The 20250-nt window shown below is 46.6% G+C and overlaps 1 protein-coding gene across 1 annotated transcript in view; it reads left to right on the top strand.

Moving 5' to 3' along the window:
- Nucleotides 1-2765: 2765 nt before the first annotated feature.
- Sestd1 (SEC14 and spectrin domain containing 1) overlaps nucleotides 2766-20250 on the top strand; it is a 95508-nt gene continuing 78023 nt past the window's right edge. Inside the window, exon 1 of the mRNA XM_021647150.2 lies at nucleotides 2766-2998. The gene's annotated coding sequence lies outside the window, so the exon portion shown is untranslated. The remainder of the gene's footprint in view (nucleotides 2999-20250) is intronic.

Here is a 20250-nt window from a genome sequence, read left to right on the forward strand (position 1 = left end):
TTCAGAGGCCCAAACATAGCATGTACAGAACAGTCTCCTAAAAAGCGGTTTCCAATATTAGTTTGTTAGAAAAAGAAAACAAGATGGGTGTAAGAATTCACGCCATTTAAAATGATATTTAAACGTGGCTTTAAGAAGCCCAAGGGAAACTGTGTGGGAAAACATGAAATTTAGAAAAGTTTCACTTAAAACGTCCATCTCCTTGCACACTGCTATTGAGTTGGCTCCTTGTGCAGAACATCTTCAGTGATGTTTGAGAGGCACGGATGTATTCAGTGATGTTTGAGAGGCACAGATGTATTCAGTGATGTTTCAGAGGCACAGATGTATTCAGTGATGTTTAAGAGGCACAGATGTAAAGATCTCAGAGCTGCAAAGTGCAGTTTGGAGAAGATAATGCTCTTACCACTGTGTCTGTAGGAAAAGAAAAGATCTGCGGGTAGTTTTGTTTCTTTTTCCCTGGGTGTGTAGCTTAGGAGGTGGGAAAGCGCCCATGTGATGTCAAGCCTGCTTTTGGAATGCCAGCAGGGAGACTCTGTTCTTGGACACAGTGTAAGCGGCACTACCTCGGTGTGGAGAAGGTGGGTGGAGGGTCACTAAAGGGCAGGGATAACAGGGAACACAGGGTGACTGCTGTCATCAAATGTTCCCAAGGCTACGTAGAGAAGACCCCGGGTGTTCTGTGCTCAGGCACGAACTGTAGTACTGGGCTCCAATTTGTGGACGACTTAACACACTTTGTTTCCTATTGTATCACGATGACTTACAGTGCAATCATTGTTACTACTGCTCCCCCTTAGGGCGGTCATGCTTGCAGTATTTGTGCTCTTCTAAGGTCACAGAGCTAGGAGATTAAAGATCTGCCTGCTCCACTTAGAATGTAAGCGAGGTGGAGCTTCTAGCCACATCATTGTCTGCTCATTAGGTTTTTAGAGACACTCAGTTCAGTCCACATAGGGGGCAGCAGAAGCTGTCAGAGAAAAATACCCCCGAGTACTGAGGGGTGGTCCCTGGGAGCTCAACAAGGTGTGGACACTTGATTTGCAAGGATTTGGTAATTCCCCCCCTCTCTTTCTCACACACACACACTCTCTCTCTCTTCAGATGTTAATATAGAACCATAAGAACTCTGGATGTGAGGTCAACTCAACTGAAAAGATGAAGTGGAGTCCATTTTGTCAGCTATCCAGAGGCACACACCTTCGTTCTGTGAATTCATAGTTGGATACTTTTCATTTGTTTGTGTTCATTTTTCTTGTAACCCTCATCAAGTAACTGAGGGGTTCAGCATGGAGCCGTGGGTAGGTGAAGAGTACATACACCAATCCGGGTGGAGCTGTGAGTTACTGGAGTGGATTTTTCGGCATGCTCTTCTGCTATGAGGATCAATATGAGTGGAGAAAATAGGTTTTAAAACAATAACCAGGGAATCCCATGTGGTGGAGGGAGGGAATTTGCAGGAGGGTGGTGATGTCCTTGGAGTTCCTCATTGATAGGCAGGTACGTTTTGTAGGGTACGTGGTGACCTAACCTCAGCAAACACTGAAAGAGAACTTTCCCTGTGTTGAACACGGACTTGTGTTCTGGGAACCCAGAATGAGCTAGGCCAAATCCCTGTCCTTTTAAGGATCACACGGTCCGGGAAGAAAAGACCTCCAAAGAAAGAAATGGAAAAAGAAAGTAATATGGATAATCACAGGAAATCAAGGGCTCTATGAACATAGAGAGAAAAGAATCTCTAATTTTGTGTGTGTGTGTGTGTGTGTGTATTTGGGCTGGCGAAAGGATGGCCTGTGAGCCGGTGGTAGGAAGAGGAAGCCACGCACTGTCTTTGTGGATAGGTCACCTAGTTAGGTCAAGGTTGTACTTCAGGCAGGAGCAACCATAGAGGCCAAGCCTCCGCGCCTGTGGAACCTGTGTGGTGCACGGATATGGCGGGTGATGGGACTGGAGGTGAAGACATAGAGGCATCGGATGCTAAATTGGCTTGTCCATGGCCACACTCAACCTCTGAGGATCTAGACACGGAAGAGGCATGCTGGGCTCTGGGTTTGGAGGGTTGGTTGATAGTGGCACTCCTTTAACCACGCAACAGTAGACACAGATGGGTCCCCTAGAATTAAGAGGAAGAAAGCTCTCTGATTTTCAGCTGGGGAGCTTCAACAGAGAAAGTTGGGTGTTCATTTGGAAAGGAAAGTTTGTCCTCTGAGAACTGGGTAATACTGGAGTGGCAGTGCGCATTCAATGGAAGGCCCAGCATTGGGACCATGTGGCCTTTGTGGTTTCGCGTGGATGACTCCTTTGAATTGAATTCAGGAAATGACCTAAAAGTGACTTGTGCAACACAATACGAAAGAGGACACTGAAGTAGTCATCACCAGAAAGCCCCATTTGTGAATTTTGGATCATCCAACCCACAGCAAGATCCCCAGAGCCAAACAAAGTCTGGAATCCCACCCAGCCATTCATCCCTGAAACCTTTTCCCTCCCAGCTCCCAACCCGGGGTACCTGGGGCCACAGGCATCCCAGCCTCAGGGGTCTTTTTAGACCTGGAAGACTCTGGAGGTGGGTGAAGCAGAAGGACACAAACAAGGTATCAGGGCCACTCCAGCCACACTTCCTGACCCCCGGCCGGGGGAGAGCTCCCACCACCCACCCACGCGGTCGCGCTCCGCCGGGTGGGGACCACAAGACGTCAGTCCGGGCGCCCCGCCCCCTTCCGCGCCGGGCGGGGTCTCCGCCGCCGCCGCCGGCACGGGCGCACGCGAGGTCGCGCGGACGGGGCCGGGCCGCGGGTGCCGGGAGGTGGCCGGGCCACCCGCGCCGCCGCCCCCCAGCCTGACGCACGGAGGGCCGGGCAGCGATTTGCCGCGGGCCCGCCGCCCGGGCCGCTCCGCCCCCGGCCCGCCTCCCTCCCGCCTCGCCCAGCTCTCCGCCCGCCGCGCCGGCGTCCCCGCGTCGTCCCCAGCGCCCGCCAGCCCGGCCCGCGCCAGCCAGGTGAGTGCGGCCGCGCGGGGCGGGGAGGGGGCGCGCAGGCCGCGCGGGAGGGCGGGCGCGGTCCTCCCCCACCCTCCCCACGCCGCCGGCCGGTCCGCGCCCGCCGCAGACAAAGCGCCCGAGGTGCGAGCCCCGCGGGCCCTCCCCGCTCCCGCCGCCTCGGCCTCGGCCCCGCACCCGTCGCGCCCGTGTCCTCGCGGGGTCCCCGGGCCCCGAATCCAGCAACAGGTTTGCGTGTCAGCCTGGATTCACGGGGGTCCCTTCCCTCCCCTCTCCCCGGCGTCCCGCGCAAGCCCCCGCGTCCCCGCGTCCCGGCCCGCTCCTTTGTGTGCGCCCGTGGCCGCCGGTGCGGGACGCGGGCTGCAGGGCCCGAGCTCCGGGTTTGCCCGGAGGGCTCGGCTTCTCCGGGGCCTGCGGGCCGGTCACAGCCCTTCCAGCCGTAGACAGCCACAAAGGGAGGCCCGAGATACTTGACCGGGGTGCAAGGACCTGGATTATCCGGTGTCCCCCAGAAGGAAGGACAGTCGCAGGCTGCTGAGCTCTGGAGGGGATGGTGGGTTCACCCTGCCTGCGCCTGGGGCGTGCAGACACTGACAGCCCCGTGGCTCCCCATGCTTTGACATCCTCTCACACATGGCCCTCACCCAGAGAAGTTGGGAGGGCTGCTGTGGGAATAACCAGACAGCTGCTGTTTGACAGGTCCTTGCTGTCTTCAGGTTTGTCCGCTCCCAGCACAACCCACCATGCCTGCCAGCAGTTTGACAAGCTCTTACATTAAAATTGTCACTCAGGGTACCCCCATGTTGCAAAATCCCCGTGGTTTTCTTTGGTTCGACCAATTTTATTTTTTTAGGGGGATGGATTTGCCCCCATCCAGGATGAAATCACAATAAAGAACAATTTATCTTTGTTTACAAACCTTGGGTCTTGTCACACCTAGCTGGTTTCATTGGTCTGCTATTTTAGTATAACAATACTAAATGGAAGGAAAATATTTTTCTTTTGCTTTAGGCAATAAAATACTTTCTTTGTTCCAGAACCAGGAAGCCTTTATACATAATACTTTTTGTGGACAGAACTTGATGGCAGCCTTTACCCTATGACAAACAATGACAACAAGAAAAACTCCAAAGGAATCACAAAGCATTTACACTTCTCTATTGATTGTTTTTATATCCCGAATTCCAGGAAGTAATTTTGCTGAATATGTATTCAGACATTCCAGATCAAATTTAACCTTAAAAATTGGCCCTGCTCTATGAGATAAGAGTTCACCAGTATTTTAACGACTGTGAATGAGCTTGGACTAGTCCATGTATGAGATTAGAATGCGGAACGTATAAGGAGGACAGAAAGTTGGGTCTACCTGGGTTTCAGGTCTACCTGGGTTTCAGTTGATTGTCAAGTTCCTATAGATATTTTAAACAGGTGAGCTTACTAATGACGTATCTGAAAAATCAAGAAAAAATATCACATTTTGATGTACATATATGTATATACATGTGTATTCTATAAGGATTCACTTAGAACAAACACAGTCTTGGTAAGGTGTTTTTTTGTTTTTGTTTTTTGTTTGTGTTTCTGTTTTTGGAACAAGATTAGAATAGATTTGTGCAGTTTCTCTTTTAATAAAGTTCACTTTGTTAAAAACAACATTCATTTGTAATATCCAACTTCAAACGCTTTGTTAGTTCCTGCAAGCAAACAGGGAAGTTAGGCCCTTTACTATTGTGCTGGTTGGTTTCTGATACCCGGGAAGAGGGAATCTCAAGGAATTGCCTTCATCAGATTGGCCTACTGTAGCTAAGTCTGTGGGGGATTTTCTTGGTTAGTGGTGGATGTGGGAGAGCCCTGTTCACTGTGGGCTGGTGGTCTTGTCTTGTATGAGAAAGCAAATTTAGCAAGCCGTGGACACAAGCCAGTGAGAGTACCCTCCATGGCCTTTGCTTCAGTTCCTGCCTTGAGTTGCTGCCCTGGCTTCCCTGCTGGTGGACTGTACCTTCTGAAGAGAGAGAAATCCTTTCTTCCTCCAATCGGTTTTGGTCAGTGTGCTATCACAGGAACAGAAGCCTAATTAAGATCAGAGGAGCAGGGCATGTTTGAATGAAAAGGAGCGGAAACTTAGATTTCTGTGGTAGCCTTGTTTGATACCTATATCTCATGCATAGTCACTCTTACAGTGCACAGTTTTGGAGTTTTTGTATATTCACATCACAGCTAGTTCTAGGCCTGCACAACTACTTCGTGTCTCTGTGGGTTTGTTTGCCTTTTCTGGACATGCCACAGATGGAATCATGTACTCCTTAATGCCTTAGTTTTTCACCAGTGTTCATCTATCTTACAGTATGTACTGTTTTTGTGGCAGACTAATATTCCATTGTATGGATATACTGAAATGTATTAATTTAAGTGTTGCTCATTTGGGTTATCTTTTCTTAGACTATTTTGTATGATGCTGTGGTACATAATCATTTTCAGATATTTTATGGACATGTTCACATTTCTGTTGGGACTGTACCTCTGTGTGGAATTCCTGGTCACGTGGTGAATATAACTTTTTGAGGGACCTTTATGCTGTTTCCCGTAGCTGCTCTACAGTGGCATTCTCATCAGAAAAGCATGAGGGTTCTGTTTTCTTCAGTTAATTTATTTTTGATGTGGTATTGGTGATGGCACTCAGAATCTTACACGTGCGGGCATTTTCCCAGCGGAGCCCCTATCCCCAAGGTTCCGCCTTTTCCGTATATTTCCTGGGGATGTTTTTGTTTTTGATGAGCCCTATCAATTCTCATAGCTGTCAGGTAATATGGTTCTATTTGCATCTCTCCTTTTAATGTTTCTATTAGTATTTGCATATTTTCTTTGGAGAAATATTTATAGTTTATGCCTTCACAGGTTCTTTCATTTCTGATCCCTAAATTGTTCTAGAAGGTGGGTTATATGTAGTTTACTGGTAGGTGTAGAGAGGTTCCATCATTTGCTTGTTTTTAAGCATTATAGCTAGAGAGGGTGTGAGTATGGGCTTCTGTCTTTTGACTTCACTTCCTGCATTCTTCTGCTTGGTGAGGCAGGCAGATGTTCCATCTTGCTTGGTTAATAAATGACAAAGTTGTGTGTGGGGGAAAATTAAACCAGATATAAGGAAGCAAGTGTAAGAGCACAGTGCTTTGTTACCAGATTTTGTTATGCTTCTAAAGATAAATTGTGTTCTCCCACCCTAATGGAGGAAAGTTGTGGTTTCCTTATTTCAGATGGGGAAACAGAGTCACGGTTCTATCTGGTACCTGGTTCTTCATGCCTACCTGATCCTAGAACCCTACGGGCACTCTCTCAGACTGTTAGCCTGTAAATTCAGTGGCTTCTATTTTCCCATTAATTTATGCCCTTCAGGGCTAAAATAATTGAATGATTTTATACAAGGATTAATTTTATTTCTCTGGGTTAAACTGGAATTAAATTTTATTTTGGAGGGTATGGTTTCACTTCAAAGTTTGAGATCTCATTCCAGCTTTTATGCATCCCTTAAAACTGATGCATGGAAAATTCCCAGCCCCTTAGAAGCTAGGTGGGGACAGTATTTATTCTTCATGGCAAGTCCATTGTGTAGTGTGGTACCTCACACATAGGCAGGGACTAGCATTTGTCAAGTAAATGAGTACAAATATATTTATTAACTAGAACAAAACCTAATTTTTTAAAAATAAGATTTAGAAAGTGTGGCATGGATGAAAATCAGAAGTTGGCTGATATCCCTCTGTGCCATGTCTTATGGAAGTACACAGTCTGCTTGAGAGCCAGCTGACCGACTGCTTGTCGCTGCCTTTACCTGGTGGACACACCAGGAGTTGGACCCTGGGTATCTTCTGAATGAGTGAATGAGCGTGTGAGTGGATGAAAGAATTAGTGTTTGCTGTACCAGCGAGAGCAGCTACAGAAAGTGAATAATTGGGCTCTGCTTTTAATATATATTTTTATTTGTCAGCTATAGAACAAGCTAGTTCTAAGAACTGAACGAGTATGAGAATGGAGAGCAGAAGCTGAACGTCTCCCTTCACTTCTTGTCTCTTTCCCGCCTTCATCTCTGCAGTCACTCACGCTTCCACACCTGTATCCGTTCGTGTCAGCACATTCGCATGACCTAGAGCAGGGCAGTCATAACCAGCTTTTCTTTCACAGAAGGGACCAGCCAGATGTATGAAGACTTCCGCATCTGTGGTCACACGTGATACACGTAATGTCCACGCTGCCTTATCAGTTTGTCCTTGCCTGGTTTTGGCTTCCAGATTAAACAGAGCCTTCGGAGAGTGGTGGGGGCACTTTCTCTGTTTCTGAGCTCTGGGGTGGATACAGACGTCTATCTTGTCAATATGCGGTAGCTATCACCTGACACCCTGGGGAATGGAGCACCCTGAGATGACCTTTCGGATTTCCCCCATTCTCTTTGTGCTATCAGGTTCCTGACTTGTTTTCTGTTACACTTTACGAGTTGACCAAGGTTGGTGATTAACCAGTATGTAGGGTCATAGTGGCTTTTCTCATAGAGAAGGATAGTGTAAGCTTACATGTGTATTTACTGCCTGTGAATCATAGGTGGGCTTCTTACTCCTCTAGAATCCCTCTGACTCATCATACAGTTCAATAATTTCTGCTCACAGGATCTGGGAATGTTCAACGAGATATGGGGTCAAATGTGAGAAAACAAAGTAGCTGCTTCTAGTAAACGTTAAAGAGAGTGGAGATATGGTTAAGCTGGTAGCCCGCTTGCCTAACAGATGTGATAGCCCTGGTTCAAACCCTACAGACACCAAGCAGCCTGTAACATCAGCACTCGGGAGGCGGAGGCGTAAGGACCAGAAGTTCTGTCCTGGGCTGCAGAGGGAGGTTGAGGTCAGCCTGGTGTACATGACACTCTATCTCATGGAAGGGGGGGGGGCGCTGCTGAGATTTTTCGGTGGGTGAAGGTGCTTGATGCCGAGGCTCATGTCCTGAGTTCGATCCCTGAGACCCACCTGGTGTGCAGAGAAAAAACAGCTCCCACAAGCTGTCTATGACCTCCGCAAGTATAGCGTGGCAGGTGCGCCCCTACCCCACGGTGGGGGGTGGGGGGAGAAAACAATATGAAGTAAAGAAGAAAAAAAATTAAAATTACCTAGTAATAAACTGTCATGTGCTTTTCAGATGTAATATGTTACTGTGGCTGTCAGGATTATGTGTTAGCTCAGGAAGAGCAAAGTTAAGCGGATAGAGTGGCGCTTGGCTGGCCTCCACTGAGTTGGAAAGCTTTGTAAGAACTGCTAGGCTATCCAGACTCTAATTCTGGCAGACATTTCTTTCCAAACACTTGAGTCTTTTGAGGCAGGAAAGTAGAGGACAGTAGAGTGCACGGAGCTGGGTTAGCCCTGTGCTATCTTTTATCTGTTACCTATTTGATTAACGTAGCACCTGGCCTCTGGTTGGTACTTTCTCTTCTCTTTCCTTTTTCTTTTTTGCAAATAATTTCTGACCAACATTCAGGTTCCTTGGGTCAGCAAGATGAACTGCAGGCCTACGTCAGAGTTGTAGTCTGTATCACCTTTGCTAACCTTTGACCTTGGCTATGTCACCTACCTGCTCAGATCCTTATAGTCAAGAGAGCCTGTCTCTCCCCCATCTGCCAATCCCTGGCCAGGTCTTTTCATTCATTACAGCTATCCCCTCTTGGGGTGGGGGATAGCAGGCCCTCGAGTGCAGGGAATTAAGTATGGAGTGTCCTGGAAACTGAAACACTGATGTGCAAGAAGCCCATCCCGGGTCAAAGGAGACTGCTTATTTATTAATGATTTCCATGAATAAAATACAGATGGAGAATTGTTAATGTGCACTGATGTCTGTGCTTAGGAGTGGTCTTTTTCTTAATACTTTGTTTTGCTCATGATCGTTTTACCTACATAATTTATGGTGGGGTGGAGGTTCAGTGGGAGGCCCAGTCTTCTCTTTCACTCTTTCAGTGTGTGTATACGCGTGTATGTGTGGTAAGACCCAGGCAGGACAAGTCCCTCGAAGTTCAGGATTTGCAGAAACTGCAGATTCTTGGAAAGAAGTGGAGAAAATCTGCATGAGAATTCCCTGTTTTCTCTGGCCCTGCAGAGTCGTTTAGAAAGGAGCCTGCGCCTGTCAGCTGGTTTGTAAAGAGCTATTGATTATATTCTTGAAAGATGGTAACATTGTTTTTCCTTTAATAGGGATTGCTGGAGCGGGTGCTTCTCTTTCAGTTTCATTGATTGCATATCTTGGCAGGCTTTGAGTTAGGGATATGCAAAACTAAAAATGGTATTGGAAGATCACAAATAAAACTGATGCCCAATAATCCACAAAAGGATTGGGAAACTGTGGCGGCCTCAGCGTCTACATAATGGGGGTGGAAATTGCAGTGTTGAGGTTAGAGGGACTTTTGCCAGGGTGAGCTTAGTTGCACCGTGCAGATTTTCAGTGAGCGAGTCTTTCTCTCTCTTTCTCTCACATGCCAAGCACATTGGGACTGTGGGTTTGAAGAGCTGGAACTTGTCTTCAGAGAGTTTATACTTTAGTTGGGAGTCCAGGAATGACAATGCCAAGTATAGTGACAGAGGGCTGTCAAAGCTTGTGTCTGTTCTTTGTAAAAATCAGTGTGTTGAGCTGGGCTTTGGTAAAGTGTCAACAGTCTCCTGAGGAACACTGACAGGAACTGCCCTTCTTTGAAGAGGTAAATGGGTATCGTTTTGGTTATTTTGGAGTAGTTGCTTTACTTTATATAATAAGTCTCCTTCAAGAACTGTTCTCTGTGGACGGAGTTTCCAAACTCTTCTGCTGCTCCAAAAGCCAAAGCTGGATTTCAGACTCACCCCAGGGTGGCCCAGTAGGTCTCATGCTGAACAGCTTCTAGCCTTGGTTCCTTGCTTTACATTTTTGGTAGTTTATACATTCTTACGTCCTTAGTCCATGAGAGCCGAAGGTGGTGTAAATACACACACAGGAGCTCGTGGAGGAGGACATGGAGGCAGGCAGACTCAGCCAGACAGGTCGGCTTGGCGGTGGCAGCTGCGTTTAGTGGGACGGCTACTGAGCACTGAGCAGGGCTTGTCAGCTGTGGGAGTTGCAGCAGCGTGAGCATCGGTACTTGCTGTCCTCGGTGCAGATAAGATACACGGCATGCTAAAAACACAATAGGTGGGAGGCTTGTAAGTTTAGATTTTCCAGGGAGAGAGGCCAGTTTGAGGAAGAGGCTCGCTGGCAAGCAGACCGACCCAGCTGGGATCCAAGTACATTTAAGGAGGAGTGATGGTGGGGACGGTGGCGGGAGGCAGCAGAGGAGACCCGGCTTCTTCTCCTCTCTTTGAATTCTAGTCTTTCCCAGTCCCCACATTGCTTTTACAGTTTATCTCAGTCCAAGTCCTTTTCATTATCAAAGTTAATTGTGTTTTTGATTAGGTAATGAACACATACATTTCAGTTTATAAGAGGCAAGAAGACACACGAAGACTTTTTATTCTGTCCCTTGAACACAGTCCTCTGTGAAGCTGCCAGTCTTGGCAGGTTCAGGTGCTGCCCTTCCAGAGGTGTCTGTTTTCTGCATTTGTGCTTTCTTATCCTGTTGACATAAAAGACACCTGGGTACTTGTGCCCGCACTGTGTTCCGGGTCAGTGTGCACACTGTGAACCTTGGCTTCTTTTTTCTCCTGCTGGGACATAGGAACAGCTTTGTTCTCCTCCCTCACCCACTCTCTTCTTACCTCTCCTCTCCCCTCTTCCTACCACTCCCCTCCTCTCTCTTTTCCCCTTTTCTCCCTTCCCTTCTCCTCCCATTTCTCCTCTTTTACTGTTTTCATCTGAGACAAAGTCTCCTGTAGCCGAGGCTTATCGGGAACTCTGTGTAGCTGAAGATGACATTCAACTTCGAATCCCCCTGCCTCTACCTCCCAAGGACTAAGATTATTGGTATGAGCCACTGCACTTGGATTATTTATATATTTTTTTGAGACAGGCCTTGCCATGTTGGCCAGGCTGCCTATGAGCTGCGTTGGGGTTACATGATTTTCCTGCCTTAGGCTACCACATACTGAGACTAAAAGTGTACACCATCCCCCTAGCATTGTCTTTAAAAGTGTGTGTGTGTGTGAGAGAGAGAGAGAGAGAGAGAGAGAGAGAGAGAGAGAGAGAGAGATTATCTCTGACTGTTTGGTGTTGGAACTCAAACTCAGCACCTCATACAGAACAGTTGTCTGCCTTCTCCTATGGGTAAGTGCTCTGGCACTGAGCCAGATCCCCAGCCTCTGGTTCTGGTTCTGGAGTGTCCCCTGCATGCTCCTCTCCCAGTTTCAGTTTCCTCTGACCATGTCTTACAATGGTAGGTTAGTCAGAGCTGGCACTGGCCTGTTACTGGTGACTAAAATCCAGACTTTATTTGGACATCTGTTTTTCCACTTGCTGCCCTTTTTCTGGCCCAGGATCCTTTCTGGAGTACTAGGTTGCGTTACTGCTTTTCTCTGGGCTCGGCCTTGTGTCTTTCAATGACCCTAAGACTTATTAGGGCCCCAGGACACCCCTGAATGTTTGTGTCTGAGCCTTTCCTCGTGAGCCCAACCATGTGATGGGTGTAGCTTCGACAAATCTTGATACCTCTGGAATTAAACATTCTGCTTATTTTATGTCAGCCTTGCCATTTCATATATACTTAGGTGATTTAGTAAGTTATAATGGTTAAGAGAGTAGATTTGAGAGCTTGATCATATAGGTTCAAACTCTATTTCTGCCCCAGCAATGTGATCTTGGATTACTTTTCCCTGGCCTTTTTTTTCCCCCTGGCCCTCACCTCATAAGAGTTGTGGGAAGATTAAATGAGAAAATGTGTGAGATGCTTAGGGGATCATCTGCCACGATTCTAATGCTGAATAAGGACTTACTCTTATTAAAAATTTACTGGTTTTGGTTGTTAGAATAATACTGTAATTAATTCCTTTTTTGTTATTTCACAGATAATGGAGAGGGAAGGCATATGCCAGAATATTTGTAGAAACTGGATTTTAGATCTCTTCTGGTTCGGGTTCTTTAAAGGAGCAGAGCTGATAGAATGAGTATGGTTACTCAAAGGGGATTTAAGATTGTGTTACAGCGTGCAGTCTGGGCAGCCCCAACAATGGCTGTCTCACAGTTACTCAGTACATGACACTGGTTGGTCTAAGCGGTCCCATTCCTGTACTCAAAGCCTGAAGGAGTCCTGGAGAGCTGCTGGTCTTCAGTCTGGGCTAGAATCCCAAAGAAGTTGGTTCTAGTATGTGGAAGGAGTGCCACAGCAACAGAATAGATAAACGTGCCATCAGCAGTGAGGGCAAGCAGGCGAAAAGCGGTTTCCTTCCTTCACGTCCTTTTCCATGCCACCAGAATGTGCTGCCTAGAGTTAGGCTGGGTCTTTTTGCTTTGCATTATCTGGCTAAGAAATTCCCTTAGAGCATTGTTGAGGTGACTTGTGTCTACAGTTGATTCCAGATATAGTTAAGTAGACAGCCAAGAGTAGCCATTGTGAGAGTCTTGCTTCTAATCTCTGGAGATACTGCCGAATTTCCCTCCACGGAGGTAGCAGTTTGTGTATTGACCAAGGATGTCTCAGAAGAGTGCTATTGCAGCATTATGTGTGCAACCAAATTATTTGATCTTTGTCTACCTGTTGGCAGTTTCTTTAGTTATGAATTAATTTGAGCATGTTTTCAAACCTAGGTATTTAAGAGTTTGGGCTTTGCTTATGCCTCTAATCCTAGCGCTTGGGAGACTGAGACAGGAGGATTGCCATTGAGTTTAAGGGAAGCTGGAGAGTCATAGTGGGTTGCAGGCTAGCTTGGGCTGTACGGTGAGATCCAATCTCAGACAACTGAACAAGCAAGCAGAAGCTTTGGTTTGTTGCCTGTTCAGAGCTCATTTGTTCTTCCTTAACTGGGAAGTGACAGGAAACTGTTGAGGTGAGGGGTAACTTGGGAAAGACTAAAATACTGTACTTGTAGGGCAGACCAGCTGAGCATTCGAATTCCAAAGTACTGGCCTGAACTGGCAAGCGTGGTGACTTGGGATGCTTAGAGTTGTAAGGGAGTAACCCTGTTGCTTTGCAGCTTTGTAATTGACCAGGAAGGAGGCTGCCAAGAGAGGGCTGGGAGCACAGTTTGTGGTTATAGAAACTAAAGCTCAAAACACATCAGTCTGACGTGATTTATAACATGCAGATTTATTATTTTGCATAGTAATAGGCATGAAATGTAAGCTGTTTGCATATATAACCACGATTAGCACTAGCAGCAACTTGTAGAGGTTCTCCTTCTCTTCCTGTTCTTCAGCTTGCAAGCCCATTGCCAGTCTGCAGTTGTGTATACTGTTAAGTAGCATCGTCATTAAACTGCCTTTTGCCCAGCCACGTCCCATTGCCTTCCTTCCCTGCTTCCTATTGCTTAAAAACAAGACAGAGTCTGCTTTCCCCAGCTTGCTGTGGTTTGGGTGTCTTTCATCTTCTTCAGCCCTGGGCGCAGTGGGCGAAGGCTTGGGTGTTTTTATGTCCCTCAGAGGCCCATGTGTCAGAAGCAGCACCCCAGCCTGGTGGTGTTGAGAGGAGGTGGAAACCATAAGCGCTGGGCTTTAGCGGTGTGTTCTTTGGGCCACTGGAGGCAAGTCCTGAGGGAGTCTGGGGAAACGCCCTTTTTATCTGCCTGATGAGGAGAGAACAATTCTACTCTGCTTGCCTGGCATAACATGCCACCTCACCCACCGTGCTTAAGAGGAGGGGGCCTCTGTTAGTGGGTTGCAGCCTCCGGCACGAAGCCAGAGTAACCCTTTTCTCTCGATGAGGAGGTGTCGATGGCATTTGTCAGAGTTCTCAGCTGGCTGGGGTTCGCGTGGTGAGTCCTTCGCTGTTCCCGAGTTTGCCATGTTGGAGGGTCTGTGAGTTAAGCTTGGAACGTTGTACATGCCTGCTACTTACTCACAGGACCGGCCCTCCAGCACTCTGGAACACATTATTGGCACTTAGAGGTGATGGTGTAGGTACAAACGTGGCCTCCATGCTGAGGAAAGGAAGGAGATACTAAACCAAGAGGGGAAGTGAACACTTGAATGGAATCTGAGTCTCTTCTGAAGCCTAGGGGTTCAGCCAAAGGGAAGCAGACCCATTTCCTTCATCAGACCCAGCTGAGCCAGAACTCCTCTTAGTTCCCTTAAAATGCACTTCAGTCCTCTTAAGTCTTCTTGTCTTAATCTGAGAGGACAGACCCTGGGGCCCAGGAGATAGCATCTACATGGATGCGCTGGAGCACTCAGGAGACAGGAGTGGGCTTTCTCGCGGCTGAGAAGACAAATGCAGATTTTACAAATGTGGTTGGGGCTTGTCTTGTCTTTATCCAGATATCGTGCTCATGTCTCCTCCCTGTGGGACAATGACAAAGCCCGTTCAGGTCTGGGTATGCGGCAAGAAGAAAGCCGCTATTAGTGCTGTGTGACTTGGGCTTTGTGTGCCACTTACATTCTAAATACTCAAGACCTGCCAGGCCAGCATGTGTTAGGCCCTGGGGCCACTGTATTCAGCAGATGGGAGCACTCAGATTCTCTTCTGCACACTCAGTTTCTGTTAGTGCCCTTTGAGTGGGGTGCCTTTGTACCTTGGGACTGTTCTAGCCCAGTAGTTACTCATATCTTAGTGTGAGTCATGTAAGCAGATATTTGGTTTTTTCCCCCTAATACTTCCTTGAGATCAGATGCTCTAGAAAAAAATAAGTTTGGTAGGAGAAAAATGTTTATAATTAACATCTGTTTTTGTTTGTTCAGGCTGCTATTTATATCTAGTTTGTTTGTTCAGGCTACATTCTGGGGGTGTTATAAGCAATGCAGACTTATTTCTGATACTTTTAAAGGTAGGAAGGTCTAAGATAAAGCAGTGTCAAGTTTGCTGTCTGGGGTGATTCACAGAATCGCATCTGCTGGTTGTGGCCTTGCCTGGAGGTGGCTAGGAAGGGGCTTTGGAGCTCTTTCTTGTGGCATGGGGCATTGAATTCTGGGGCTTAGACATGCATGGCCAGGCCAGGTGCTCTCCCTCTGAACTGTATCCTGACCTTCTTTACATTCTAAAACGTGAGAAAGTGTCATTAAGTTCCCAGGCTGGCCTTGAGCCTGCTTTGCAGCCCAAGTAGGCTTTGAACTTGGAGGTCTTCTGTCTTTGCTTCCCATATGGCTGTGGCTAGGAGTGTAGAGGTCGGAGCTGTTATAGGACTTGGCCATCTCTCTCAGGAAGGTGCTGGTCCTGTCCTCAGGACCTAGTCACCTACAAGAGGCCCATCACCTCAGACGTCACGTTGAAGGTTAGGACTTCCGAGAGGTCACAGGCATTCACTTTATAGCATTTCTCTTGTGCAGGCTCGTGTCGGCACTTAAGTTGCTTTGGTGACATTTGAGCGTGGAGCACAGGCTGGCGGAGGGAAGCGCTGGTGACACACCCACCCATATGCGTTCATTACTATGTCATGTGATTCAGTGACTCTAGTAATAGAAGAACTGACGTGGCAGTGCAGAGGCTTGAACTCAGGGCGAATACATGTTCTGCCACTGAACTGCACCCTAACACCAGAACTGAACTAAAAAAAAAAAAAAAAAACTCATGTTTTATCCTATTCAATTATCAAGAATGCCTGCTTAACCAGCAAGGGGATATGTGTGCCCAAGGGAACTTGTTAACGAGAGCCCAGTCATACATAAGCTCAGAGTTGGATGGAGGCCGACTGTTGCTGTCTAGTTTTTCCAGTGGATTTTACCTTTACCCCTTCCTTGGTCACAATCTTCCTAACTGCTTGTTAGTTTTGCAATGGTTGAAAATTTATTTCCCTTGCGTCTTTGTTACTGATTTCTAGTTTAGAAGCATTGTGATTAGCGAAGACATTCAGTCGGATTACAGTTGTCCTAAGTTGGGTGGTCTTGGGATATGACCCAGGGACACTTTGAAAGCTAGGTGCATTCTTCTATCTGATCCACTGCTCCGTAAGGGTGGATGAGGAACTGCGGCTTGATCTGGAGCTGTTGGGTTCTCTGTTGTTGATTTTCTGCTTTATGAGCTTTTGGGCTAGGACACGAGTGATGGAGATGGGAGAAGTGGAATGGGAGAGGGAGAGAAGAAGGAAGGAGAGGTGGAGGAAGTGGGGTGGGGTGAGGAGGAAAGGGAGGCCTCTGTCTGTCGAGTCTCCAGCTCTGACCGTTGGTTGCCTTTTCAGTTCTGTTTTGCCGTGTTTTCCAGCTTTGCTGTTCGTTGGACACATGCTCAGGTGTGCTGTGTCTGCGCCGATCGGCACTCATTAAGTGATGTACGTCTGATATTTTCTCTGCTCTGAACCCAGCTTATACATGGTTGAGGTCACCCTGTATCCCTTTGGTTACTGTTTACATGCTTTTTCATTTTTATTCTTTTACTTGCAGCCTGCCTCTGCAAATTAAGTAGTTACTCTGCTTAATTTGGGGTAAGTGGTGTGTGTTATAATCGCACTTATTCAGGAGGCTGAGGCAGAATCTAAGTTTGAGTTGTGCCTGAGCTGCAGAGTAAATTCAGGGCCAGTTTAGCTCTGTCTCAAACTTAAAAGAAGAAAGAAATGAGGCTTGCCTATAGGTCAGTGGTAGGGCAATGGCCTAGTGTGTGTGAGGCTCTGGATAAACCCACAGAGCCGTAAGCAGGTTGTTACATTTGCTGTAGGCAGCTTGCAGTCAGCTCGTGTTTCTTGACCACTCCGTTGGCTCTCTCAGTATATTTAGATTATTACACTTAATGTATTTGCTGGGTTAGAGCTTGGGTCTGTATTTTTTGTGAGTTTGTTTTGCTCTCTGTTCCTGTCTGGTCAGATTGCATTGGCAGTCAGGAGGCAGAGGTGAAGCTGGTACCCAGCTCATGTCTCTGCAGGCCTGGACCCCGGCCCATGGGCTGGTGATGCCACATTTAAGCATGTGTTTTTCCACCTCAGTAAACCAAGTCTAGAAATTCTTTTACACACCTGCCCAGAGGTTTGTCTCTTAGGTGATCTAGATCCTGTCCGTGTTCAGCACCAGAGCTTGTAACTTTTTGTAGTTCACTGTCCCCATTTTACCAGGAAAATTGTTTTCATTATTTGGAGTTTTTAGGAAGATACTTGTAGGAAAATAACAAGACTGTAACATGTTTTTCTGTATTATTTAAACAAAGTCAACTGTCTTTTTGGATGTTTGCTATTTATTTTGAGACAGGGCTTACCCTATAGGCTATGCTGTCTTGGAGATTGCTGTTAGCCCAGGCTACTCCCTGTTTGGGCCTTCCTCCCTCCCCCTTCTGGTTGCTTAGATTATAGGGTACATCACCATATACAGTTGAAATTCACAGTCCTCTCTCTCTCTCTTAAAGACCTTTTCTCATGTTGCTTAGACTAAGCTCCACCTCATGCTGTAGCCTAGAGGCCTTATCCTGTCTCTGCCTCCCAAGTGCTAGGATTATAGATGTGTGACACCATGCCCAACTCCAAGGTAATCTTAATCTGAGTTAGAGTTTCTTTTTGGCCCGGACAATGACGTGCATAGCTCCTAAGAGTCTAAGCATCTCGGCTAGCTGCAGACAAGGAAGTGACAGTTAGACATTGGTAGTGGTTAGTGACCATGGCGTTCTGTGGAAAATGGTGGCGGAACAGTAGGCAGGTGGCTTTGGCTTCTAGTAGGAAAAGCAATTCAGCCTAAGGAAAGAAGGGCAAGCGAGAGGAAGAAAGAAAGAGGAAGGAGAAAAGAGGCCAGTTAATAGAGATCGTGGAGATAAAAATAGGAGGGCAGATAAGAATTCAATTAACTTCTGTGACAGTGCCTTTCCTGTGGGGAGAAGCGCAGTGTTCTAGTTCTCTGCTCGGGGTGTGCATATTTAGTTAGGTCTTTGTGTATGACCTCTGTAAGTAAGACACAGGCAGGCTTATAAAAGTGAGACCTTGTCTCTAATTAGTCAGTCATCGAACAGTAGGTTTCTAGTTTCCTTCAGAAGCCTTGGCCGAGGGGCTTGTCACCAGGGAGTTGGTGCTGTGTAGTAGGTTTGGGGACTGACAGGAGATATTACTAGATGGCTGTCCAAGTCTCAGTCAGCTTCTGGCTTTCTGAATGTCCTAGATGCTTGTGTTTTCTTTAAGGTGTACTTTTTATGGAATCGATGTGTTCTATGTTTTAAGTGGTCAATTACATACTATTTACCATATCATTTCTATGCCATGATTGGATCTCCATCTTTCTGGCGGGGATAAGGTTGCCAGCTTCATGGACTCTTGTCTTGGTGTGTGGTGGCTGGAGTCTCTGTCCCTGCAAATGCTGGCAAGGGTGTGAAGTTTCATGGTACTGGAAGCAGGCCTGTGGCTGTGTTAGGCATGTGCAGTCCAGTTATCCACTCTTGTTCTGGAATAGAAATGCCTTCATGATTCTTACAGTAGGCAAAGTCTTACAAAAACTAGCCATTAAACACATTCTCTAGGAAGTGGGAGGGGGCGCAGCAGGTAAGCCCAGGGACTATCCTTCGTGAGACCCATATGGTGGAAGGAGAGCTGACTCCCGCAGGTTGTCCATCAACCTCCACACGTGCCCTGTGGCCTGCACCTTCCTTCTACCCCCAAACAAATAAATGTGGTAAAGAAAACCTCTTCAGCCTACCTCAGCTATTTGTCTTAGCCCCCTTGTGCTCCACGTATGTTGTAAGTGGTCAGGTCTCACGGGGGAGAGGCTGACACAATGATACATGAAATTGGCTTTGTCCCTGCCCTGCTGGAGCAATCATTTAGTGGATGCTCAGTGTTCGTGTCAGCCCTGATAGGAACACAGAGGAAGAACAGGATGGTGGGCAGAGGTCAACCCCTCAAGTTACGGGAGAATCGGTGCAAACTGGCCGTCAGCAAGCTTGAGAAACGGCAGGTTCGTGAAGCCTCCCGGGGCAAGGCTGGCTTCTGTTCTCAGGGCTTTACACATTTCTGTGTTGTAGGATTTTTTTTTTTCCCAGAGAAGTTTTAACTTAGATCATTGTGTCAGTAATAACTTTAGAATGTCTGCTTTAAGACTGAGATAATTCCATCTTCTGTATTATATGTAGTGGAGAGAAGGGCAGCTATCATTGATAATGTTTCCTTTAGCTTCTTTTCTGATACAAGATTATATATAATGGGTTTGGTTTTAGAACCAAGACAGCAAGATTCAAGACTGATTAGGTTTTTAACAGAGCTGAATTTAAAGTCAGGAGTCACGTATTTTAAAGCACTTTGACAAAAAGATGATTATTATCCTTTATAAATATAAAGTAGCACTGCCCTCGGTTTTATATTATTGTTACTTACAGTGTTAATTTCCACCTTAGTTCATGATTTAAAACCTTTGAACAATAGTCTCTGTACTTGCTAGTTTTATGTCAACCTGACATCATCTAGAATCATTTAGGAGGAGGAAATTTCAGTTGAGAAAATACCCGACCAGATTGGTCCACATGCAAGTCTATAGTACATTTTCTTAATTCGTGATTGATGTAGGAAGGCTCAGCCCATTGTGGATGGAGCCGTCTCGGGCTGGTGGTCCTGGAGTCTATGAGAAAGCAGGCTCAACAAGAGGAGTGAGCCATTGAGCAGCACCCCACCATGGCGGCTGTTTCAGCTCCTGCCTTCAGGTTCCTGCTTTGAGTTTCTGTCCATGACTGAGAGCTTTCACAGCAATAGAAACCATTTGACAGTGTCCTTAACTATAAAGCTGTAGAAATTAAAATGTTAAGTTTGAATCACATAAAGAAGTAAGTGTATAACTTGTTCTGTCCTGCATTACTTAGCAGAAGTATATGCTCTTGGAAAGATGTGTATTCAACTTAAAATTTTTAAAAAATTTTCTTAGCTTTCTTCATTTTCAGCAAAACATTATGGGGAGACTTCTTAATGTCTTTATTCTCTACTGTGTGCTCTTAGTGTGTGTGTGTATGTGTATGTACTGTTCTTCATATTAATCAACACTGAGAACTTTTTAAGAATATAGAAGGTAATTCACCCAGTGACTGTTGTGTGAGCTGTTCTCTCAGTGAGCTCAGGTTGGCCAAGGCGCCCACCTTCACACTGTCAGGAATGCCGCACAGCTAAAGCAAAGCCAAGTACAGCTTTAAAGCCAGGCAGGGATTCCTCAGACCAGCCAAGCCCTGTAGAAGAAAGTGTTGCAGGTGGCTGGTGGCAGAGCCCAGGACTTAAGCGCAGAGGTGTATCTGAATGTTG

The sequence above is a fragment of the Meriones unguiculatus genome, chromosome 8 (assembly GCF_030254825.1).
Source record: "Meriones unguiculatus strain TT.TT164.6M chromosome 8, Bangor_MerUng_6.1, whole genome shotgun sequence".
Lineage (NCBI taxonomy): Eukaryota > Metazoa > Chordata > Mammalia > Rodentia > Muridae > Meriones > Meriones unguiculatus.